Source organism: Myodes glareolus, chromosome 16, assembly GCF_982192425.1.
Source record: "Myodes glareolus chromosome 16, mMyoGla1.1, whole genome shotgun sequence".
Lineage (NCBI taxonomy): Eukaryota > Metazoa > Chordata > Mammalia > Rodentia > Cricetidae > Myodes > Myodes glareolus.
In genome coordinates, this window is record NC_142041.1 from 29,346,050 (window position 1) to 29,371,911 (window position 25,862).

The 25,862-nt window shown below is 42.9% G+C and overlaps 1 protein-coding gene across 2 annotated transcripts in view; it reads right to left on the reverse strand.

Moving 5' to 3' along the window:
- Tdrd7 (tudor domain containing 7) overlaps window positions 1-17,197 on the reverse strand; it is a 69,047-nt gene extending 51,850 nt beyond the window's left edge. Inside the window, exon 1 of one of the 2 annotated variants that reach the window (XM_048419899.3) lies at window positions 17,067-17,197. The gene's annotated coding sequence lies outside the window, so the exon portion shown is untranslated. Of the gene's footprint in view, window positions 1-16,563; window positions 16,734-17,066 lie in introns of those variants that run through there. The other variant, XM_048419900.3, reaches the window with a different exon arrangement.
- Between the last annotated feature and the right edge of the window lie 8,665 nt (window positions 17,198-25,862).

Here is a 25,862-nt window from a genome sequence, read left to right on the forward strand (position 1 = left end):
GGGAACCGGGTGGGACGAAAAGTAGACCTGCCCGCAGCTCCTCACTACATCTGCCTAGCTAAAAGCACAATCAACTGGGTGAGAAGGAAGCCCACAGAATGGGAGAGAATCTTTGCCAGCTATACATCTAACAGAGGATTCATATCCAGAATATATAAAGAACTAAGAAAAGAAAATAGGAGTCTGAAAAACAAATGACCTATTTAAAAATAAATGGCTTGGGACATGAACAGGAAGTTCTCAAAAGAAGACATAAAAATGGCTAAGAAACAGCTTTAAAAAATGTTCACTATCCCTAGCAATTAGGGAAGCGCAAATCAAAATAACTGAGATTTCTTCTTACCCTGGTCAGAATTGCAAAGAACAACAACAAATGCTGGAGGGGATGTGGGGGAAAAGGAGCACTCTCTTACTGCTGCTCAAGACAACAAACTGGCCCAGTCACTCTATAAATCAAAGAATAAAATAAATCTGCCATGATCTAGCTATACTACTCCTTTAATATGCCCAAAGGACTTGCCATCCTACTTCAGACACTTGCTCAGCCATGTTCACACACACTTGCTCAGCCATGTTCACACACACTTGCTCAGCCATGTTCACACACACTTGCTCAGCCATGTTCACACATACTTGCTCAGCCATGTTCACACACACTTGCTCAGCCATGATCACACACACTTGCTCAGCCATGATCACACACACTTGCTCAGCCATGTTCACACACACTTGCTCAGCCATGTTCACACACACTTGCTCAGCCATGTTCACTCACACTTGCTCAGCCATGTTCACATACACTTGCTCAGACACGTTCACTACCACACTACTCAGACCAGCTAGGAAATGGAAACAACCTCCATGCCCTTCAATCAATGAACAGATACTGAAACTGTGGTACATAGAAGTGGAACAGTATTCAGCTGTCAAGAAAAAAAAACCCTAAAATCTGCAGGTAAATGGACATAACCAAGAAAGATCATATTGGGTGAGGCAACTCAGACCCAGAATGATGAACACTGAATTTTTTTCATCTGAGACTCCTAGTTCCAAATCATCAGATATGAGTACATATCCTAGAATAACTGCAGAAACCAGAGACGTAAAAAGAGAGCATTGTCTGGGGAGGGGGCTGGGGTAGTAATAGAATAGCAGGGTTTACGTGATTTGAAGAAGGAAATGAGAAAACGGGAGGGCTCTAATTAAGGAAGGAGGATGAGGTAAATACAGAAGGGGGAGGGTAAAATAATAGTAAGGATATCTGAAAGGTCATAAGGAATCATATTATTAACTATATTAAAATACCTATAGTACTCATAAGTCTATGTATACATATTACATTACATATATAGTTTAAATAAAATTTTCCCAACTGAACTAATAATGCCCTCCTAAAAGTCATAAACTACTAGTAAAAACTCCTAACATCAGGTAGGAGCCCCCTTCTTAGTTGTTGGTCAGGGTTGTCCAAGAGACTCCCAAAATATTACAGGCTATTGCTGCTGCCCTTGATTGCCTTTACAGGTGAAGGTGAGTCCCAACTGCTAAGCTGCATTTCAGACACAGGGACCGGGCAACATGAGCTAGACCTAGTAGTATTCATGGTACAGAACGCACCACACATACTTCCAACGGAGGGAAGCAACAAACAGTTCTGCCCAGCTATGATGCCCACAAGCCACATCAGTGACTAGCATGGCACTATTACCCTAAGGATGCAACTGGAGCACACACATCTTGGTTACAAAAGGGAAGTCATGCCTTGCATTGGAAACCTGGTCAATTACCCTGGGCAAGTGAAGTCATGGATCTTTGAGGAGAACTTATAACCACCACTTTACTAAAACCATTATAATCCCTAACTACACTCTAAACATGTCTTTACACCTACAATTAAGTGTAGTTCTCCCCTCTCATCAAGAAAACATCTCTTGAAACAGAGACCATTACAAAAAACCATGTGTCCTAGTTAGAGTTAATGCCTTTGAGATGAAAAAAGGCAAACTGGGGAAGAAAGGGTTTACTTGGCTTATACTTCCAATTCACTGTTCATTTTTAGAGGAAGTAAGGACAGGAACTCAAGATGGGAAGGAACCTGGAGGCTGGAGCTAATGCAGAGACCATGGAGGAGTGCTGTTTACAGCCTGCCTTCTGACCCAGGACCACAAGCCCAGAAATGGAACCATGCACAATGGGCTGAGCCATCGATCACTAAGAAAAAGCTCTACAGGCTTGCCTACATCTTATGGAGGAATTTTCTTAATTGAAGGTCCCTCCTCTTGAGCTTGTGTAAGCTTGACATAAAACTATCCAATACAGTGCATCTGATCAAAATGCAGAGAACAAGATTCTGTGTGGTGCCCAGTCCCAAAAGATTCAATATACTCCTGAATCTAAGGTTCAGGTATTATTGAGGAAGAGGGGCAGAAACACTTTAAAAGTCAGAGAAATGGGAGGTTTCCTGTGAGATGCCTCCTAGAAATGACAGAGAAGCTACAATCATGAAAACTTATATCAATAAGTTGATTAAGCAAGACCTGAACATAGTAGACGCCAAAAGACATACTGACATGAATGGGGGAAACCTCACCAGGCCTCAGCCCTAGACAGAGAACTACAGGCAACCAAGGAATGCTGAGAGTTCAAGAAACAGTTTCCCTAGGAAGAGGCCACCAAGTGGCTGTCCAGTACTAAGTGGCCAGCCCAGAAACCACATACACCAAAGAAATTGGCGTAGGAGGGTCTTCTTTCTATGTGTTGCTTTCATTGGTTGAATAAAGAAAACTGTCTTGGCCTTTTGATAGGACAGCCCTTAGATGGGCATGGTAGACAGAACAGAATTCTGGGAGGAAGATGGCAGTGTGACCGAAAGTAAAGTGATAGAGTAAAAATAAGCCATGTAAAAATGGAAATTTCACAGAGAGTCTGGATTCTTTGTATTCCAGTGTTTTCTTTCAATTTTTTTACTGTAAAGGAGCTAAATACAGAGAGACATTTCATTGAATGGACTGCTAAACTAAACCAGCATATATGTTCTAAAGGTATCTTGACTTCAGGATTTGGGTCTAAGGGTATGTATGATGCTTTGGAAAAGAGGTTCTTCTTTTGTTTTCACAGAGGATGAAGCCCTGTGGATTGCTTCTATCCCAATATGGTATGATAGACCATGCCCTCCTAAAAGGTTGCTGTGAACACCTTCAAAAAATTACATCACTAAACTGCCAACTGAGATGAATCTGACACATAGGTTATACCATGAAAGACCTGATTAATAGCGTCCCCATACAGCAGGAAGAAGTTTGGAGAGAAATAACTGTGCCCATATTCCCAAATATTGCTTATAAATGTTCTTTTACATTTAAAGGAGGATATGATATAGCAATGAATAATTTGTATTGGTATGAATTTTGCTTTGTTGATACAAATTTAAGGTCAATTTTGTTATATGTATATGTATTTCTGATCTTGATTAAGGTATTGTGATTGTGTAGTTCATTTAAAAATGTAATGTATAATTAGGAAATATAGGTTGTTAATGGATAATCATCAATAATAGTCAAGCTTGTAGTCATGTTAGTTAGGTTTTCTAGATGTGCATAGATATATTTCAGATAGGCATTCTTCATATCTTTCAAAGACTACAGAATATGGCATTTAATGTTTTAATAACTTAGGGCTTTTTATGACAATGAGACACATCTGCTCCTGGCAACACCAATCTACTTTAAGAGGAAGATGGGCATCGAAGAAGCTCCTTATGGAGTTGGTTAGCTATTTTGGGCAAGAAACTGCTCTTGCCTGGACTGTTGCATAAACTGGACACAGAGAACTGCTCTGCAGAGAGAGGACTCCTGAACTTGCCTAAAGGTGAGATGATCCTTCGGGGTTCCGGATTCATGAAAGAGTCTGTGAGACATTCTGCAGGATACAGAAAAAAGTGACTGAACTGTCTTTGAATTTTCCTGCTTCAAGGAAATGTCTGCTGGATACTATGGGCCTATAGGCTGAAGATGGATGCCCCAATGGTACAGAAGAACTTTGGATACTGTACAGGTAGCAAAATGTCTTTATCTATCATTTCTAGAGTTTGAAAGTTGCTTATTTCTTGTTTAATTAGGAAATATTATATCCTTCTGGAGTCTGATGGAGTTGAAGAATGAATAATCATAGTTATAGTTTTCCATTGTTATGATAAAAGATAAAAATAGATCTAAATATTGTAACTATAATTCTTGCTTGGTAACTTTTGTTATATGTAATTTTACTATGTTAAAAATTAAAGCCTTCCTTTTTGTTTAAACAGGAAAAGGGGAAATGGTGTAGGAGGGTCTTCTTTCTATGTGTTGCTTTCATTGGTTGAATAAAGAAAACTGCCTTGGCCTTCTGATAGGGCAGCCCTTAGGTGAGTGGAGTAAACAGAGCAGAATTCTAAGAGAAAGAAGGTAGTGTGGCAGACACCATGGCTCTCCTCTCCAAGATGGACGCTGGTTAGACTCATGCCGGTAAGTCACAGTCAAGTGGCAATACACATTAATGGAGATGGGTTAAACAAATACGTAAGAGTTAGCCAATAAGAGGTTAGAACTAATGGGCCAAGCAGTGTTTAAATGAATACAATTTCTGTGTTGTTATTTCGGGTGTAAGCTAGCCGGGCGGTGGGACACAGCCTGCAGCTCCTCCATACTACAAGAAACATTACACAGACTGAGTAGGTTGGACTTTATACATTTAGGAATATGTATGTGTGTAAGTGTCTATGTATGGGTGTGGACACGCATATAACAACAAATAAAAACAGGTCACATAGTTGAGAGAGTACAAGAGGGGAACAGGGAAGTGATTGAAGGGAGAAAAAGGAATGCGGAAAATGATGTAATTATAATTTCAAAAGCTAAAAATGTTATTTTTTTCAAGGATTAATGAATAGTAGACCAGCTGAGTAAGAGAGAAAAATGAAAGGTGAATTTGAGTCTCTAGGAATTAGTAGGGATTTTAGCTAAAGATGTTGATCTATTAATGACAACTCATACGCTCTTTAGACTAGTAACTGTATCTAGCTTCAGTTTTTCAGAGAAAAAGACAGATTGAAGAAACATTCAGAATATCCCTCAAGAAACCAGAAAAGGTAGTTTACCCTGTCATTAAAGGAAAGTGCAAAACCAGGGGGCATTTTTAAACCTTCATCAATGCTGTCTAATAGAGCTTTCTGTGATTAAAAAAAAGAAGAAGAAGAAGGCTTTATCTATGTTTAAAAAACTTCTTAGGAAGACTGGATTTCATCATGTAGCCCAGGCTATGCTGGAACTTACCATGCACTCCATGATACCCTTGAACCTGTGGTCTGCCTGCCCTAGACTCTTTAGAGCTGAGATTAAAGGCCTTTGCCACCACACTCTGCCGAGGAAACAATTTATGTGCCGTCCACATGGGAGCTACTAGCCACAAGTGAGTTTGTGTGCCTAAAATGTACTAGGATGACTGAAGAAGTAAATTCTTGATTTAAATGTGCCTAGAGGCTTCCACATTGGATAGCAAGTTGTACTTATGCAGGTTTTCCCTTTCTCTGGCTTAGAAAACAAAAGAGCACAACTGTAGCAATTTCTTTATTTGTCCATTTAAAAGGCCAGTTCCTGGGATGAGGGTCTCACAAATATGACTCTCAACTGAATACAAAGCTCACACAGCAAATGCAGACCTCTATTTTCCTTATACACTTCCCTCTACTCAACATGGCCTCCTCAGACTAGACTGTCATAACTAGAATACATAATCCACACATGCCAACTGATTTTCAACCATGTGTTAGGGAAATTCAATGGGGAAAACTCAGTAACCATTCTTTCACACACATACACACAAAAATGAACCTCACACCACATGAGAAATCAACCTGCAATAGAGTATCTAGATCCGAAGTGAAACAGCTGTTAAGAACTCAGAAAAGATACCAGAGTGGATCTCTGATTTCTGTGACCTTGGACTATGCCAAGATTATTATTTTTTACTGCAAATAAGTTGACAAATTGAATTTCATCAAAATTTAAAACTTCTCTTCCAAAAGATGCTAAGAAAATGAAGACAGGTGTCAGACTAAGAGAAAGTATTTTCATAATACAGTTAGTGAAGAGTTGGTGCTCAGTTGGATGTGGTGGCGCATGCTTTTAATGCCAGTACTCCGGAGGTAGAAGTAAGTTCAAGTGTAGCTCTACAGAGTGAGTTTCAGGATAAACGGAGCTTCATATAAAGAGAGATCTTAGCGAAAAAAATAAATAAATAAAAAAGAAACCGGTGCTCTGTATAAACACTCAACAAAGTCCAACTGAACTAACAAGCAACTTGAACACACATACTTCAGTAGAGATGCACATATCAAAGACAAACATTTTTTAAAAGTTGTTTTATTTTTTGAGATTATATAACATAATCACATTGTTTCACCCTTCCCTTTCCTTCCTCCAAATACTCCCTGCACAGAGACAAGAAACTCAATAATAAATCAAAATGGCAGACAGAGTCAAAAACAAAACAGAACACTTGCCATATGAAGACCTTAGTTCAAACCTCCAGAACCTTTAAAAGGTCTGTAATGCTAGCAGCCCTATGCTGAGACAGGGGTAAAAGGTAGGTCCCCGAGAGCTCCCAGCTACCTAGGCATATTCAGGGAAATAAAAAACAAAGAGACTTTGTCTCAGACAAGGTAGAAGGTGAGTAGACCAACCTCCAGTTGTTCTTTAACTCCTGCATGTGTGTCACAACATGGGGGTGCCTGCATACACGCACACACACCCCACCACTGTCACTACCAACACCAACTACTGATGGGCCGGAGAGATGTCTCGGTGAATGAAGTGCTTGCTACACAAACATGAGGACATGAATTTGGATCCCTAGTACTCACATGGAAAGTTAAGCAGACAGCATAAATTTATAACACCATCACTGGAGGGAAGAGACAGTAGCCAGAAAGGAGAGAACCCTGGGTTGGAGAGATGGCTCAGAGGATTAAGAGCACTGACTGCTCTTCCAGAGATCCTGAGTTCCAAGTCCAGCAACCACCTAGCAGCTCACAACCATACTTAATAGGATCTGATGTTCTCTTCTGGCATGCCGGCATATGTGCAGACAGAGCTACATAAATAAATATTAAAAAAAAAAACCCAAGAGAACCCGTCTCCAAAAATAGGGTAGAGAACACTAGAATAAGACACCCAACATCAAACACTGGCCTCCAACAAACACATGCAGGGGCAAGCACACCCACATATGCATACATATCTCTAACACATATGCACAGATGATAGCACCTGCACACACATGCATCTATCACACACACTTTTTAAAACTGACAATACAAAGTACTGATATTCTAAAATGCAGAGTAACCAGATCTTATGTGCATTTCTGGTGGGTGTTCAAAGCAGTTCTCCAAAGACAGTTTAGCAGTTTCTCAGGAGAGAAGCATACATTTCCCACAGAGCTCAGCAATCATACTCCTGAGTAACTTAGTCAAGAGAAATGACGTAAAGCCTGCACATGCATGTATACAAACTTTCCTTGTGTGGACAAACCTCTGGCAGGCTTATTTCAGTGACTACTAGAAAGCCTTCCACTAACACACACACAAAGATGGTTTAAAAGATCAGGCCTCCTCCATCCTGCAGGCTCATCAAAAGTGAGTTCTTTGGCTGCCCCACACAAACCTCATTTCCCAGGGCAGTTTTCCATCCTTGCCCAGGATAGGTGCCCTCTCTGTCTTCCTTCTTTTGTTTTTAAAGAGTGGCCAACAGCAGTTTCCCAAGCAGGGCCTTTTTTTTTTTTAAGGAAGGTAAGGAGGTGGTGAAAGCCACACATCCCACTCAGGACATAACTGTCACTGGGACACTGGGCCCAAAGTTGCTTTGTCTAATTTCCTCTTTCAGTGCACTTCCTTCTCTCAGGCTATGTATTTCCTTCCTAGCAGGTATCACAGGACCTAACTGCCCCGGCCTGCCCTTCCACTTGCAGCTTAATAATCACTGTGTGACAGGTGTGTGACCAGGTGTGTGACAGGTGTGTGACCAGGTGTGTGACAGGTGTGTGCTCAGAAAGAGGCTCCAGTGAGAGACAGCTCATCTCTGCGGGCCAGAGCACAGCATCCTCGGCTCTCACTCCCCACCCTTTCTACCTGCATGTCTGAATTCTGTTCCCTGGCAACTGCTTCAGCTAAGGGAAATTTTCTGAGCTGCCCTAGTAAAGTTTCATGCTACACATATACCTGCTACTGACATTCTATTTTTTCTATTTTTTTCCTTTTTATTGTTTTTATTGAGCTTTATATTTTTCTTTGCTCCCCTCTCTCCTTCTACCTTCTCCCATGGTCCCCATGGTCCCAATTTACTCAGTAGATCTTGTCTTTTTTCTACTTTCTATTTCCCATGTAGATTAGATCCATGTATGTCTCTCCTAGGGTCCTCTTTGTTGTCTAGGTTCTCTGGGATTGTGAATTGTAGACTGGTTTTCTTTGCTTTATGTCTAAAAGCCACTTATGAGTGAGTACATATGATATTTGTCTGTCTAGGTCTGGGTTACCTCACTCAATATAATGTTTTCTAGATTCATCCATTTGCCTGCAAAATTCAAGATGTCATTTTTTTTCTGCTGTGTAGTACTCAATTATGTAAATATACCACATTTTCCTTATCCATTCTTTGGCTGAGGGGCATTTAGGTTGTTTCCAGGTTCTGGCTATGACAAACAATGATGCTATGAACATAGTTGAGCACATTTCTTTGTAGTATGATTGAGCATCCTTTGGATATATACCCAAAAGTGGTATTGCTGGGCCCTGAGGTAGGTTGTTTCCTAATTTTCTGAGAAATTGCCACACTGATATCCAAAAGGGTTGGACCAGTTTGCACTCCCACCGGCAATGGAAGAGTGTTCCCTTTACCCGACATTCTCTTTTAAACACAGATTATACAATTTTAAAAGCCTATATTTTAGTATTTATTTCCACAGCAAAGTTGCCAACAAATAGGTGAAATATCTTGATATATTTTTTATTTCATTTAGTGGGGAGGACCAGGAGCATGCAGAAAGTTGTGTCTTGACCTGTCTTTGCTTGTGTGTCCAAATTCAATGCCAACATGCAAAGAGCACACTTATTTTCCTGGCACAAACTCCTTCTCCCATGCCCAGCATGACGACAATGGATGGCTGGCACCCACCACTCCCTACCACTTTCCATGAGGTTGTTCTCTAGTCCATGCTAATAGCATCTTTGCCTCTTGGCTGGTCTCTACTTCCACTTTACCTTCTAGGATCTATACTTCAGATCACATCTATCAAACAGGGCAATCCTTACATGTTAAATCCCATCATGCCATTCTTCTTCTCAAAACCTACTTCCATCCTGTTCTATTCAGGATGGAAACCAAAATCTGTCTGTGCCTACCCCTACTTCTCCAACCTCAATTCTTCTTTCTTTCCCTCGCTCTCTGTACTCATCCTTACCTTTCCTGGACTGTGCCCGTAATGCTCACCTTAGGACCTTTGTGCTTGACAGTTTCACACCTGTAAACTCCTTGCCCTGGGGTCAATACTGCTCTCTTCAGGTAAGTACCTCAAATGTCATAGTCTCAGCAATGTTTGCCCTGGTCACCACTCTACTCAAAGTCAGACACAGTGGCAGCTGCATGGTGATCTCTGTTCCACACCTCTGCCTGTCACCTTAATGTATATCACCACCCTGTAACATTCACTATGCTGCTGTCTCCTTCACTGCAGGACTGTGTCCGTTCCCTGTAGACTCTCTAGGGTCTAGTACACAAGAGCTCAATATTATATTGAACAGATGATAAATTCTCTAACTATCCATTCCCGTCTTCTTTCTACTCCCTAAAATAAAACACATGTGAGCTATTACATAAATATCATGAAGCCATTTGTTATTAAAACTGTCCTCAAGTTACATTGGTAGTTATAAATTAAAGACTACTACTCTGCCACCAGATGAAAAGCAACCGTGAGATTATTTCTGGGCCCTGAGTTCACACTGAGTAGGCAGTGGTCAGGGCCATTACCATGGCATTACTGTCAGGCGTCCAAGCATCCCAGGGAGCAGTAAGCGCTGCTTCCATTCCCGAGCTGCAAACTTAGACATGTTTCTGTTTTCAAGCACAATGTGTTACTACGCTGAGGCTTTTGCTAGTTATCTATTTAATCAACTAAGAAATACCAGAAGTACAATCAGTAATGGATTTCCAGAGGTTTTTTTTTCTACAAAAATGAGCACATATTTGAGAAGAGTAGAAAGCCATGCCTATGCATATGGCTACAGTCTGTAAACTAAGGTCACCTCCATATCCTGCTTTTTTTCCCTAAAGCACACTGTCTTGCAAAGAATACTAGCTCTCTAAACATCTAAGGTGAGGTTAAATGCTGCAACTCCTGGGTAGCAGAAAGGATGCTGAGGTGTTTCTCTTGTTCTCATGCATGGTGAGTTTTCTAGTCTGCTCCAAATCCCATTAGCTGCATTGCTTTAGGTATTGATCAAAATCAGACACGTAGCTTTAAATAGTATTTTACAGTATACAGTGCTTTAGAATGCTGCAATTTATGAAATCTTTGAAAATCATGAAATTTTGTTTATCTGTTTAGAACTTTTACAGATGGCAATTATACTCTTCAGGTTCATGGGAATACCTTCCTCTAAAAAAAATCAAGTGCTTTTTTATTTTATTTTTTATAAATCTTGGGAATCATTCATTACAAGCACAACAGTAAGCTTATCAAGGGAATTTCAACTTTGAGATTTCAAATCAAAGTTTTAGGTATTCTGTCTCAACCTCTTCCCTTATTTCTAGTCTCTAAAAATGGTGTAGTAGATGCAAGTTTGATTTTCACTGAATTTAAGTGAAATTTAAGGCTTTTATTTTGTGAGTCTCGAATGTCCTATAAGACCAGGTGACCAGGTGAGGCTAGGCAGAGAGAAATGGAGTGAGCCTTCTATTTCAGTCTGCAGATTCTCATGTCCACACTCCTGAGGGCCGTCCAGTCAGTATATAATAGGTTGCCTGAGTTAAGGAAGGCTCCCAAGCAGCAAAGCAAACTAGAAATAGGCATGGTGAATTATTAGTCACAAAGCCAGATTGCAAATGCCTGTCAGTGAGTTAGAAATGCTATGGCTGACTATGCTCTGTTTTCACTTCCTCTTGCTCTTTCTTCTCCTCACTCTTGCGGAACAGAAGTAGCATACCAGCATTACATGTACTTTAGCACAGTGTGTGCATTCAGCAGCTACTCAAAACGCTATGTATGGGAAGTGACCATGGATAAATATACTGGCTGAAAAAAGAAAACAGGTTGAGGAAATTTCTAGTTTTGCATTTAATTCAAAATATCAGAAGTTGTCTCGATTCACTTACTTGCCTTATAAGCACAGGTATCAATACGCTCACAAGTTTAGTGAACAAGCCAGTGGAGCTCCTCGTGATTTCTCTCACAAGTAGGCAAAAGGTCACTAATTGCTTTGGCAAACAGTCTTGGAGCAAGATGCAACTCCCCTGCCCCAGGTGTCTAGGACAGTGTAGGACATGGACCCAACCTCAAAAAGAAGAGACTGATGCATTCCATCCTACAGGGAACCACCTTAAAGCAAGGAAAACAACTCAAAATAGCTTCAGGAAGTCCATGAAACTGACCAGACTCACTAGGCCCCTCCCTGCCAGAGTAAACAATAAAAGATGAGAGTCCCTCTCAGCCAAGCCAAGCTGAAAGGTAAACATCTCAAGAAAATGCTGCTGCCTGGAAGAGGTTTAGAATAACTGAGTCATTTGGAATGGACACTGTTCAACCTGTTAAGCTGCCTGCAGGCTGTGCAGTGTGCTCCAGGTTTCCAACTTCTGTGAGCTGTCACCCTTACTGGAGTGGGTTTTGGTGATGTAGCTGTCACTGAGTCATTTCTGCTCCTGTAGTTAACTTCTCAACCATATTCCTGAAAGTAACACCAATAAAACTCATTGGTTCACCAAGTTGGACTTTGCTGGCATCTGTACTTTGGTTTGTCAAGGGATCCTTATCTGGGGTGAGTATATGTGTGTGCAGTATCTCCCCAAGAAAAGTTTTGTCACACAACACAGGCACCTTAAAACTATTAAGTTTAAAAATGAGGAAGCTGGAGCTTAGGAGATGGCTTAGTGGGTAAAGTGCTTGCTACACAGCATAAATACACGAGTTCAGAACTCCAGCTCCATGTCAAAAGCTGGACACAGCAGCTTGTCTCTGCAATCCCAAGTAAGGAGAAGAGTGGAGACAGAAGGATCCTGGGGTTTAGGGAACAGTCAGTCTAGCCATGCTCCAGGTGCAGTCAGAAACTGTCTCAAAAAATGACAGAGGAAGATACTCAATGCTGACCTCTGGCCGCCACACCCATGTGCACAAACACAAATGAAAGTACATATTTACACACATAAAAATGAAGAAACTGGGAGTGGAGAGATAGCTTAGAGGTTAAAAGTACTCTCTGCTCTTGATGAGGACTTGGGTTCTGTTCTCAGTCGCCACATGGCAGTTCACACCTGCCTGAAACTCCACTTCCAGGGTATCCAATGGTCTTCTGACTTCCACAGACACCAGGCACACACCTGGTACACACACATATGTGCATGCAGGTAAAACATACGCATAAAATAAATAAATCTTTTAAAATGTAACTCTGAAAAAAGAGGAAACTGAGGCCCATGATTAAGTCTTCTAGCTCTTACCCAGTTCATGGCCAGAATCAAAAACCTCTGGTCTCCTGACTTCCAATTTAAATCTTTCTTTCTGAGAACACTACCAATCTAGATGTGTGCTTAGTGACAGACCTTCAGAACTGGAAACAGGGACCTACCACAAGCTGATTTAACAGAGATGTATCCTAATCCAATAAAATATTGCAAAAACTCTGGTGAACCTGACTGTTTCTCATTTCCCATCATCCTTTCTCTTTCTTCTATGCGACACAATTCACTGCATATGTACCAAGATACTAATGCTGTATAAGATGTACAGGACATCAAATTTAAATGTGTATTGTGGGGGGGGAGGAGTGGTACTGAAGACAGAAATCCAGGGCCTTCTGCATGCTAGGCAGGAGCTCTACTTCTGAGCTATATTGCCAACCCTAAATTTAAACAATGTACACAACTTAAAACAATCCTCACTGTATTTCAAAAACTATACTGTGTAAAATTTCCCCTTTTCTTTAATGCACCTAAAAATGAGTCAAGAAAGTCCTGTTTTGAAGAATCTGTGGAAATTGGTGTTTTCTTGAGACAGAGTCTTACTATATAATGTTCAGGCTGGTCTCAAACTCCAGATCCTCCTGGCTTCGCCTTCAAAGCGCTGGGATTCTGACGAGCACCACTACACACAGCCTGAGCTTTGATGCATCTGAAACAGATGTTCTCTGATGCTGCCTACCACTGACTTGGGTATCCCGCAGGCAAGCATCCACATGCCTCAGCCGTCCTACCACAGTGGCACCACTCTGGCTCTCATCTGTGTTTTTTATACTGCTAAGTTTCTCCTTTCCTTAGCTGTTCTTAACTGTATAATATGTCTTGTCTTTCTCACAATGTTTTTCCAATCATAAATTCTAATTCCCCTTCATAAATTCTAATTTCCCATATAAACCCAAAGAATGATTAGGGTAAACTCTCTTATCTTCTTAGCTACTTACTCAATGCTGAAGCATCTGTACATCTCACTAGAGCAGTAGTTCTCAACCTGTGGGTAACAACTCCCAAGGGGCTGCATATTATATATTAATATTACAATTCATAATAGTAGTAAAATTACAGTTATGAAGTAGCAACTAAAAAAAAGTTTATAGTTGGGGGTCCCCACAACATGAGGAACTGCACTAAAGGGTCGTAGCATTAGGAATGCTGAGAACCACTGCTCTAAATGATATACTTTGGATAACTTCTGCTCTCAAGATCTTACGTGACCTTACCAAATGGAGACCTAAAAGCCCCTAAAAGTGTATGCTGGAAGATTTTAGACATCATTTAGGCTAACTCAAGCCTTTCATCTTACACAGCAGTAAGATGCTCAGAAAGGGGAGCATTGTATTTAAGAACCTTACTCAGCAATTTCTCATATTGCAAGGTGTGTAGGCTGTTTTTGTTTTTAATTTAAAAGACAAAGTTCCCCCAGAGTGTTAAAATTATAGGTATGCACCACCACACCCAGTGTGCACAAGTTCAAGAGGCTGTTATTTTCTTTCCAATGATAGTCTACTTGTTGACCTAAATAGGTCTACCTACAACCAGTTTTTAAAGGAAAGAGTAATTATCTTCCTTAGAAGATTTTAGGAAGCAGTTTTCCTTTTTATTCTTGTTATTTCAAATTATTTATTTTGGCCACTACATAAATATATCTAAGTAAGAAATTTCTGTAAATTTACACACTAGAGGAAAAACCCTGAGATGAATCTTAAGTAAGTTGGTCAGGAATCTCAGTCTCAACCCTAGTTCTAACTACCAAGTACCTGCACCTTTTTGAGCAGTTCATTTCAGTCTCTTTTGTGGAGGATAATGAGTATGGGCAAGCGCTACTGGTTCCCTGCTTTCCTCAGCTTCCTCTGAAGAGGAAATGGCAGACTTGATATTTCAGCTTGTGCAGCTCTGTCATGAGTAAGCAAACCCTTAATTTTCCTCAAACTTTGGAGCCCATATGTAGTTGTGTGTGTGTGTGTGTGTGTGTGTGTGTGTGTTTTAAAAACTCTTTGCTCTTTGGCTCCTTTGGGAGGCCCATCACCCAGCTCCCAAATAAATCACACACGGAGTCTTGTTCTTATGAATGCCTGGCCTCAGTTTGGCTTGTTATTAGCCCGTCTTTCTTTTCTTTTTTCCCCTGAGACAGGGTTTCTCTGTGTAACAGCCCTAGCTGTCCTAGCTGTCACTCTGTAGACCAGACAGGCCTCAAACTCACAGAGATCCACCTGCCTTTGTCTCCTGAGTGCTGGGATTAAAGGCATGAGCCACCACCGCCAGGTTAGCCAGCTTTTCTTAAATTGTCCCATCTATCTTTTGCCTCTGTTTCTTTCTTTCTTTTTTTTTTTTTAACTTCTTTCTGGCTTGTTGTATAGCTGGGTGACTGACCCCTGGTGTCCTCTCTCCTTTCCTTTGCTCCTCAATCTCTTCTCTCTCCAGAGGTCTCCTATATATCCTTTCTTCCTGCCATCCCTGCCTATCCTTTCTCCTGCCTTGCTATTGGCCATTCAACTCTTAGACCAATCAGGTGTTTTTGACAGGCAAAGAAACACAGCGTTACAGAGTTAAAGAAAAGCAGCAGCAGCAGCAGCAACAACAACAACAACAACAACAACAAAAATGCCACACATCTTTGATCATTAAACAAATGTGCCACAGCATAAACAAGTGCCACAAGTGACTACTTTTTGTATGTTTGAAAAGACAGACTTTGGGTTCTTGGGGAATTTATGAGGACAATGAAAGACAGTGATGGAAACAAAGAGAAAAACCAAAAAAGAAATCCTAATTCATATAAATATGAAAGGCAAATCCACTCCAAGCAACAAGAAACTCCTGAACCATGAAAGCATCCATTTTTTCAGCACCAAAGTTCAATTCTTGCTGTTTGTATTGCATCAAACACAAAACGAGCACGCAGAAATTTAGTTATAAAGTGTATTCTTTACATTTCTATCAAACACCTAATCATATTAGAAAGAAAATCTTAAAAGAAAGATCTTTTCTAGAGTTCCAAACTCTTGATGCAATACACAATAGTTCACTCAGCCATGATCATGTGGCGCATTTAAGAGGTATTAGCAGGGATTACATTTCCCTTCCGATCCCCAGGGACTAAAATCTGAGGGCTGCCAAGTGCTGCCTCACTGTCTCAGCAAACAGGGAATCTAGGAGAGAGAAGGGCTGCGGAGCTGGAGCTGTGGACTCCACAATCAGCCAAAGACTTTGCATACAACTGAAGCTCAACTATGTCATCTGGTGCAACTACAGAAATCTCCACCACGTGCCAACTGATCCTAGAAAAAGATCTGTGTGTGTCCCTGTCCTCCTCGACGTCCCAACCTGTAAAATACGGGGAGTTTGGTGAAAAGAAAAAGAGCTAGCCACTATGGAGGATTATCATTATGAGCCAAAGGATTTACTTACTTCGAGGGATAATTTAACTATTACCACCTGGTACATAGAAAAGCAGCCTCAGAGAAAGGGTGCAATTTATTCCCGACCTCATAATTAAGCTTTGAAGCCCAGATGCCAACACATATCAGCAAAGGCCGCACTGTAGAATGCCACTTTCATTCACACCAGGGGGCCCAGGAAGGGACAGGGATTTAATTATAAATTTCCCTTCTACCACTAAAGCGGTTCCATTCCCCCAAAACACTCCTCTGCATACTTCTACCTGCAGAGCCCAGGTTGGTTGGTCTATAGCGGCCAAATCAGAATCCTTTGGGGCTGAGTCTTTACTAACATCTATACACAGCCCCCTTCCCTGCTCCCCCAAATGACTGGGGAGTGGTAGCCCTGGATATTAATAGGAATGTACCCCTCAAGCGGATGGCAGCAGAAAAGCTGTCAGCTCCGACTTCCAAGACAACTTCTCAGCTGATGCTTGTTTCCTCCCCAGCGCTCACGGTTGACAGGAACGGCTACGTGTAGGTCCTGCCTGATGTGCGCGGCCTGCACCGGCCGGTCTCGAGGGCGGAGGCCGCCGCAGTGTGGCCCGCGGGCAGGCACAACTGCGCAGAGCTCGGGTACCGCTGTCCCGCACGGGCGGCCGCGGCCGGTTGCTCCTGCCCGAGAGCCACTTCTTGCTCAGATCTGCGCGCCGCCCACGCCCCCCTCTGCATCTCTGGCTGCACCGCGGCCTCCCAGGTGGACGCCCGGCCCACGTCCCGGGGCGTCACGCACGACGCTCTGGAACCTCGCCGCGTCGGGGACCAGGCCCGGGCCTGAGACGCCGCGCCCAGCCGCTGTCCCGCCTGAGCCCTGCCGCCCCGCAGCCCGCCCCACGTCGCCCGCACCTGTCGCGCCCCGACCTGAGCTCACCTCGTCCCGGGGGCCTTCGGCCCACGCCCGAGCCTCTGGGACCGGCTCCCTTCACCGCCTCCGCCAGGGTCCCCGACGCGGCCGCCGCCCACTTTCGGTTTCCCCGGCACCGCCTGAGCCGCGGCTTGGGAAATCACCTAAAGCCCCGCCCTCTAGGCCACGCCTCCGCAACACCACGCCCCGCCCCTCGGCCTTCGGGCTCGGCTGGATCTACGCAGGCGCAGGCGCTCAGGCCACCACCGCCCGCCCCGGGGTCCGCTGATGAGAGGGGAAACCGACGCCGCCTAGCGGTTTCTGCGCGTGCGCACGCTGGGCTGGCGTTCCGTCTGTGAGCCTCACACTCCTTCCACAAAGTTCATTCTGTTTAGCATCTCAAGAGTTTCTTTTAATTCAAATAGACAATCCATCTTCAGCTGTCTTCTCGGTCACTCTTTGGAGGATGGTGACCACACTACAATGCCAGACTCCTTCTACCCTTCTTTTCTGCTTTGTCATACCTCCTCTTTCGCACCTGTATAGCTGCACCGTTACCCTTAAACTAAAGCAGGGATCCTAGAATACTGTCCAGGATGTAATAAGCATACTCAATACATACTCAAATTCTCTCATTCATTCAAAAAGTGTGGAATATCTGCTATTTATTCACCCCCCTTCACAGTAGTTCCACTGACATTTATTTGACGCCTGCTTTGCTTGAACCCGCAATGAACGCCTCGCATCATTCTGTCCATTTTTGCTGAACGCATGCTGCCTACTCCACCAGCGTCTTTTAGTTTGAGTTATACTTTCCATACTGTAAGCTGCACGATTCAGATGTACATTTGATGGATTTGGTGTGCATACAACAGAGAATCTACTATCTGCTCCACACAGAGAAACCATCACAGAAAATACAACAAGCATAGCCACACCCTCTAAAGTTCTCCCTCTTTTTATGATATTTACCTCTCTGCCCATTCCTTACTCCAGCAACTGCTCTATTACTTTTAATATACATCTACTTGCATTTTCTGGGGTTCTATATAAATATAATTATTCCATATGTCTTGTCGAATAGTTTTTAAAATGTGTTACATTTGTTTAAGCTTCAGAGAAGAGGTTTTGCTTTTGTTCCCATAGGAGACCAGAAGCTGTAGATTCCTTCAGAAATGAAATGGACCAGGTTTGATCATGGGAGGCCTCCTGAATCTTGACAGGTGCTACCTATCAACAAAGATTACAGTTGGTCTTCCCAGGACTTGGCCATTATCTCAAATTTTCTCAGGGATCCTTAAAGATGCTTTTGCCCACAGACAACACAGTCTAGAGAAAACGATGTACACATTCCTAATAAATGGTGTGGGTGACTGTTGGTTATTTGGTGGGTTATGGATGTTTGTTATAATTTAGGGGAATATAAAAATATAGGATAGAAAGACAACTATTGAGCTCAAATATCTTGCATTGGCATGGATTTTGGAATATTGATACAAATTTAAAGTTAAATTTGCTACAATTACATGTTTCTACTCTTGTTTGGGGTATTGTGCTTATGCAGCTCATTTAAAAATGCAATGTGTAATTAAGAAATGAGACTAGTAGTTAATCTATAATGATCAAGCTTGTAGTCACATTAGGTATGTTTCCAAGGTTCAATAGGTATATTTTAGATAGATTATTTTTAAATACGTCAAAGACTTACAGAAAATGGCACCTAAGGGTTTTCATAGCAATGAGACGCATCTGGTCCTGACAGTACCAATATACTTTATAAAAGGATGATGGACATCGAAGAAACACCATGGGAGTTTGCTTTCATTGTGACAAAAATTAGCCATTTGGTCAAGAAACTGCTTTTGCCTTGACTGCTTGACTATGTGAAGACTGGACACACAGAACCCACAAGAACGTGACTGCTGAACTTTGCCAAAACAAGGCAGAAGAGTCTTTTGAGATTCCTGCTTCAGAGAAGAGTCTGCTTCTACAGGACACAGAGGAAAGCGACTGATGAACTTTGCCAATACAAGGTCGGAGAATCCTTCAAATTTCCTGCTTCACTGAAAAGTCTGCGAGATGCTCTAGGCCTATAGGCTAAAAATGGATGCCCCAACATTATAGAGGAACTTTGGGTGACTGTCCAGGCAGCCAGATGTCTCTGTCATTTCTAGAGTTTTGAAAGTTGCTTGTACTGCACTTCCTGTTTACTCAGATAATATTTTGTCTTTCTGGGATCTTGGATGGAGTTGAAAACTAGATAGTTACAATTGCAGTTTTCTTAATTATGATAGAAAGTAAATTAGATATAAAATCTTGGAGTCACTAAGATGAGATGAATGATATTTTCGCTGAATTTGCTACATACAAATGGACTTAATATAGTAAATGTAATTCTTACTTGATAACTGTTTTTGTTTATTTAGTTTTACTATGTCAAAGTCAAAATCTTTCTTTTTTATTTAGACAAAAAGAGGGACATGTGGAATATTATTTTAATATGTGTTACATTTGTCTATGCTACAGAACACTTGCTTTAATGATGCAGAAATGTTCTTACAAGCCTTGTGCTTACGGAACTTTCCATTCATTGAAAAACTGCAGGAGATGTGAGAAGCCAGATATCTTGTGTTCAGGAGGTTCTGTCCTAAGGCTTTGCTCGGGGGTGTTCTTTGAACACGGTTCTCTTTCATAATCTCACATCTGACCTCTGCCTAAGTCTGCCGAAGTGTCTCTCTGAAACCGAATTCTCTACATTGCCTTTATTCGATTTCAGTCTGCTTCAGACGTCTTTCTCCTTGCCTTGTTCCCTGTTCTCAAGGCTGTCTCTCTAGGGAGCTCAGAGACCTCATGCTTTCTCCCTGCCCTGTCCCCTAATCTACTTCAAACATGGCAGAATATAGCCAGCTCCCTATTTGGATTCTGTAATACTCGTGACATGCCCTGGTTCTACATTCAGATGGTGGCAGGGGATAAAAGCAGCACCTACGTACCGAGAGGATGCCTGTGGGGATAGGAAGTGAGACAGTACTGAGTTCCATCCATGAAATGACGTGCATGGACCCTAAGTCTGAGATCCTTTATGCTTGTAAAAATGCTGGTTTGCAGTATCCTATATACAAAGAAAAGCCATGTGCTGTAGCTAGGTTCTGTAACCAGCTTTATTTATGAATAGTTGTCACAAGCAAATATTTTCTAGTGTGCAATTTGATGAGTTTTAACAAATGTTTCCAACTGTGCAGCCACCCGACACCATCAACATGCAGAACTAGCTTTACCATTCCCAAAAGTTCCCCTGCGCCCTCTACCTACCTTCGTTCCCTCCCTCTGCTCCCTACTCCGAGGGCTGCTGATGGGATTTCTGTCACCACAGATTTGCTTTCTCTTGAGTACCGTATGCAAGGGATCATACGATATGCAGCCTTTTGTGTCTGGTTTTTCACTTAGTGTAACTCCTTTGTGACTCATCCCTGTGGTACTTCCCAATAGTCAACATGATGGCTGTGTATTCTGTCACTATATGGGTATGTCACAACTAGTTTACTTATTAACATTTAATGTGAAGTTTTGTTGTTTCTAGTCTAGGGCTGTTCTGAATCAAACTTCTATAAATAACCATTGTGTAGTCAAATGATTTTTTTCACACACATACCTGGGACTAAAATTAATGTGAGGATGTAGGAGGAATGTATACTTAATTATATATATATATATTGACATATATGAAGATATTTATATGCATATTTAATTATATAACATACAATTATATTGTATATATAATTATATATAAATGTCAAAGTGCAATTTTAAGTGGCCACATCCACTCATTCATAATATTAAGTATATATTTTTTTAGATTTATTATGTACATAGTGTTCTGCCTGTATGTATGCCTGCATGCCAGAGGAGGGCGCCAGATCTCATTATAGATGGTTGTGAGCCACCATGTGATTGCTGGGAATTGAACTCAGGACCTCTGGAAGAGCAGCCAGTGCTCTTAACCTCTGAGCCATCTCTAGCCCCCATCATCAGTTCTCTTTATTGATGGATAGAACATTGAGGGATATGCTGAGGGATGAAGCACGGAGGTCTTAACTAACTTGCTTTAACATGGCTAATGACATAGAGCACCTTCTCATGCATACGCTAGCCTTCATATATGTTCTCGGAAATATCTGTTCAGTAGGTAGATATAACTGAGATGCGTCAGAAGGAGTCTTAAGTAGCTGAATTTTAGCAAAGAAATATATGGTCTTGTTTTATAACTGGAATTTAAGATAATTAATTTTTTTTGAGACAGGAGCTTGTCAAGTGACTGAGGTTGGCCTAAAACTATCTTTTGCCTCGGACTCTGAAGTGTTGGAATTACAGACATGTGCTACCATGACCAGCTTAGATCGGCTACTCTTTAGACTCAGGGTTGTTATCCTTTGGTGGAACAGTATGTCAGAACGTGTAGAAGCAGCATAGAGACACAGGATTATACAACGTCAAGTCCCACTGTGAATACATTGAAAACCACCTTAGCCTTAGGGGAAACTTAGAGCCAAAGAGCAGAGTTTCAAAATAGATAGAATGCTGCTGTTCATCAGGGTTCTCCCTCAGGAAAAGGCCAAGCTCATCTTAGGTGACTGTGAGCAGAGATGAGAGCAGATGGGTGGGTCTATCATTCAGGAGAAGAACACATACACACACACACACACACACACACACACACACACTTCTCATCTTAGAGGCTGCAAAGAGGTCCTCAGAGCACAGCACAAGTGGCTTTTGCAGGAGGCAGTCTCCTGGTAATCATGTGTGCCTCCAGAGGCTTCACCAGAGGGATTTTATCATTAAAAGGAAGTGCAAAGCAAGGCCTAAGAGTAGGGAAGGTAGATGGCCTAGCTGCCACCTTATCCTGAGCCAAGAAAGATGGAGATATAAAACCTCCACCAGGCTGGGCATGGTATCACACACCTTTAAACCCAGAGGCAGAGGCAGGCAGATCTCTGTGAGGTCACAGGCCAGCATAGTCTATAGAGTGAGTCCCAGGGCAGCCAGAGTTACATAAAGAGGCCCCGTTTAAAAACAATAAAAACAAACAAATCTCTCCACCGAAACTCCTTCATTCATTTTTGTTCATCGTGGCAGCCTACTTTTGTGGCTAGAGCCATAGTGAAGGTCCCGGGACACCTGTTCGAGCCAGGGCTCTTGGTGGGGAACTCTACCCTCACCGCCTTATAATAGTTCAGCAAGACCAGTAAGGGCCTTGTTTCAAGCACAGATGGATAGCTTTTACCTTCCAGCTTTTACCCTCTACCCGACAGATCTTTGTAGTGCAACCCAAGAACTGCTTACTCTTGACCCTCCCACGCATAACCACTGGGGAGCGTTGCAAATCCCCCCTTCCAAATCACAAGTGGCATCTTGAGAGACCTCAAGTGCTGCCATCTCGCCTTCTACCCAAATATATCTGTTGCTCCTTTATATTGTTTCCCAAAAAGAAAACGCAAAGCACCATGGACTCTGATTTCTGTCACTTTCTAATCCATCAGTGAACTGCAGGAACATACCTGGGTGTCATAGGTGGTACCTCTCAGAAAACCTCCCTTACAGCCCCCACCTAAAAACAACCACTCTCTTAGCTAAGCATCTGGATGGCACTTGGCTCCTCAGATGTGGTCTCATGGGAAAGCGGCCAAGGACCCAGCCTTTCATCTCCCTCCTGTGGAGCTTAACTGAGTCTTCCTTCTCCTAGCTGCCCAGCTGCAAGTGACTTTAGCCCCGTTCCCGCCTGCCACTCAGCCACAAGCTGAGGCGTTTCTGCACCCAGGTGGATCCCAGCTACTGGTTGCTAACACAAAGTCAGGAAAGTTAGGTCCACAACAAAAGGAACCTCTGGATGGTTCCATTTTTGATTAATCATTAATGGCATCGTCGCTCCCTCTTCAGTTACCGCCCCATGAACAAATAGAGAGAAATTTCTAGACACTATGTTTGTTTTAACTGAGTAAGGAAAAAAGTGGGGCGTGGGGGGGGGAACGACAAAAACAACGAACAACACGAAACAAAAGCGAGGGATCCCTGCTGAAATTCAGGCCTTGGCGGGAGCTCAGGGCGTGCTGAGCAAGCAAAGCCCCTAAGCTTCCCACAAAGGCTTCCAAGGTGAGTCAGCTGAAAGGCCCTAATCCCCCCCCCCACCCCACCCCGCAGGGTGATGGGGAAGCGGCTGAGGCCACAGAGCCACCAACAGCAGGGAAGAGGACCGGATAATGAAACCTTTAACTGCATATTGTGCAGTGAACCAATAGTGTAGAGCTCCTGCGAAGAGACCATCTTCACCCCCTTCCCTGTGAGTTACACGTCATTCATACAGCTCAGCCTTAGACAAGGCCTGCAGCACCGATGGTGACTGGGTGGCGACACTAAGCACTATCAGGTAGAATGAGACGCCCAGATGTTTGGCAGGGCCTGAGGTTGTAGGAACTCGTACTTTAAACAAGGCAATCAGGCACCAAACTGAAATAATTGATAAACCTATTGACACACAACTTATGCTGTAATAGTTGCTGGGAGAAAAGATAGGGGGAAACAATAACAAGAAACTGCACGGGAACATGGGAGGCACTGGGCTCACAGTCTCTGAACCGAAGCGGAGTTAGGATTCATGAAATGGGCCACCCAGGCAGCATCACAGTCCCTGACCATCTCCACCGTCTAAGTCCAAGGTTACACTGAACTGAAATCCAAAGCCCTTTGGCTCTAGTTCCTGTTTGGATCCCTTTCCACAACAGAGTTAATCCAGTAAGTAGCCAAAGGGCTTCTCTTGGGGTCAGTGGGTCAATTTTTATTAATCAGTGGTCCGCCAGGGTGAAGCTCCCTTCCCTAGGGCATTCTCGACTCTCATGAGGGTAATTTCAGTTGTCACAATGACTGGATGCTCCTCGTCTCACGAATCAGGTTTCCCTTGTCCCGAGGTGTCTTGTCAGCCATTGCTGTAGATGACAAACCTCTTTTCTGTATAACCATGAATTACTTTCCCCCAAATTTACAATGAATTTTCTAGGTGATTTTCTGGGCCAGGGGAGCTGCAAATTTTACGTCAGGAGTAAAGGTGCAGAGGCAGAAAAACCTTCATCATAAAAAGGAGGTCAGAAGTTGTTTCCTGGGCCCTGTAGATTTAAATACTGCTAGAAATTCCCCGACAGCCAACACCACCCAGAGACAAGGAGGGCAAGACGCTCTGGTGTTTTCAGCAATAGACACAGGACACATGCGCCTATTGTTATTGGAATTCTCCAACACCCACTACACCACAGGATGCCTTACTCGCCCTTGAGCACAACCGCTTGAGGACTTTTAAGGAAGTCATTCCTTTCAAAGGACTCCCTACAGTTCTTTTCACCCAATATTTAATCTCCCAATTTTCCCTTCACTTCCTCTTTTATTTAAAGCTGAAGCGCTTGCTCTCCGCAGCAGTTTCCTTAAAACAGGACGCTTTGTAATTTGCACTTCAAACGTTCCAACAACACCTGGGGTTGTTGGGCCAGAGTTATACTTAAGCGGAGACTCGGGCAGTAAACTGGCTGTTACTCAGCGCCGACTTGGTCGCTCCTCCTCCTACAGCGCATTCTCCAGAATTTGGACTCTAAACCTGCGCGGAAACATTACAACTTGCTCCTTACAGAGAGCCGTTTATGTATTCGAGGTGGGTCCGGGATCGCGATGACTACACGCTAGGGCGCCTAGCACATACAGGCTGACAGCAAATATTTGTAGTGAATGAAAGAGCGAAGGGCTTAAGTCCAACACTTTTCTGTTCTGCTAAGCCACCTGTCCGTACTCCCAATGAATGAAATAGAAGACTCACTCTCTCTCTCTCTATTTCTCTCTCTCTCTCTCTCTCTCTCTCTCTCTCTCTCTCACACACACACACACACACACACACACACACACACACACACAAAGGGCAGTAACAGCCATTCTTTATCTATTATTATCAAAGCCTCCATGAAGAGCTATACACCTGTAAATTAGCCAAATTCTCCTACCAAATCTGGGTACCAGCTGCCCACTTATGATACCGTACCCCAGTCATCTAGGCCGCTGTAACAAAGCACCACAGACTGTGTGGCTTACAAACAACAAAAAATGTATTTCTCACGGGTTTGGAGGCTGAAAGCCGGAGATCTGGGTGCCAGCTTGGTCCGGTTCGGCTGGCAACCCTCCTCTGGGTTGAAGACTGCTGGCTCCTCATTGTGTCCTCTTGTGGGGTTCCCCTCTCCTCCTTACATAGTGACACAGAGCCGAGAGCTCACGGAGATGTCTTTTATAAAGGCACTGGTCCCATCTATGAAGCCTCCAACCTCATGACCTACATCATCTCCCAAAGGCCCCGCCTCCTAACACCATCAGCACTGAGGGTTGGGATTCCAGCCTGTTGATTCTAGTGAAGGGACACACAGAGTCCATGAAATTGACAGGGGTTCATACAGAGTCTTGATCTTGACTCTGTCACTCAATATCCATACCATTTCTCTCTTTAGATTTCTAAAACGTCTCCAGTGTGTCCTTCCTGCTCCTTCCCCAATTGCTTCCTTTCTGGGAAGCTACCAGGTACTCTGTCCCCATCCATCCTTAGGGATGGTGAGGCAGAGGACAGACTGGAGGAATGTGTGACTACTCAGACGCCTTTGTTGTCAACAAGTTCAACCAGAAAGCCAACACCCTGACCAGTGCACAGGGCACCTCTGCAGCATCCTCCCACCCCCACCATGAGCCCGTGCTTATGAGAAAGGCATCTCTGAATGTCATAGTTCCATTATCCAAAAGCCTCCG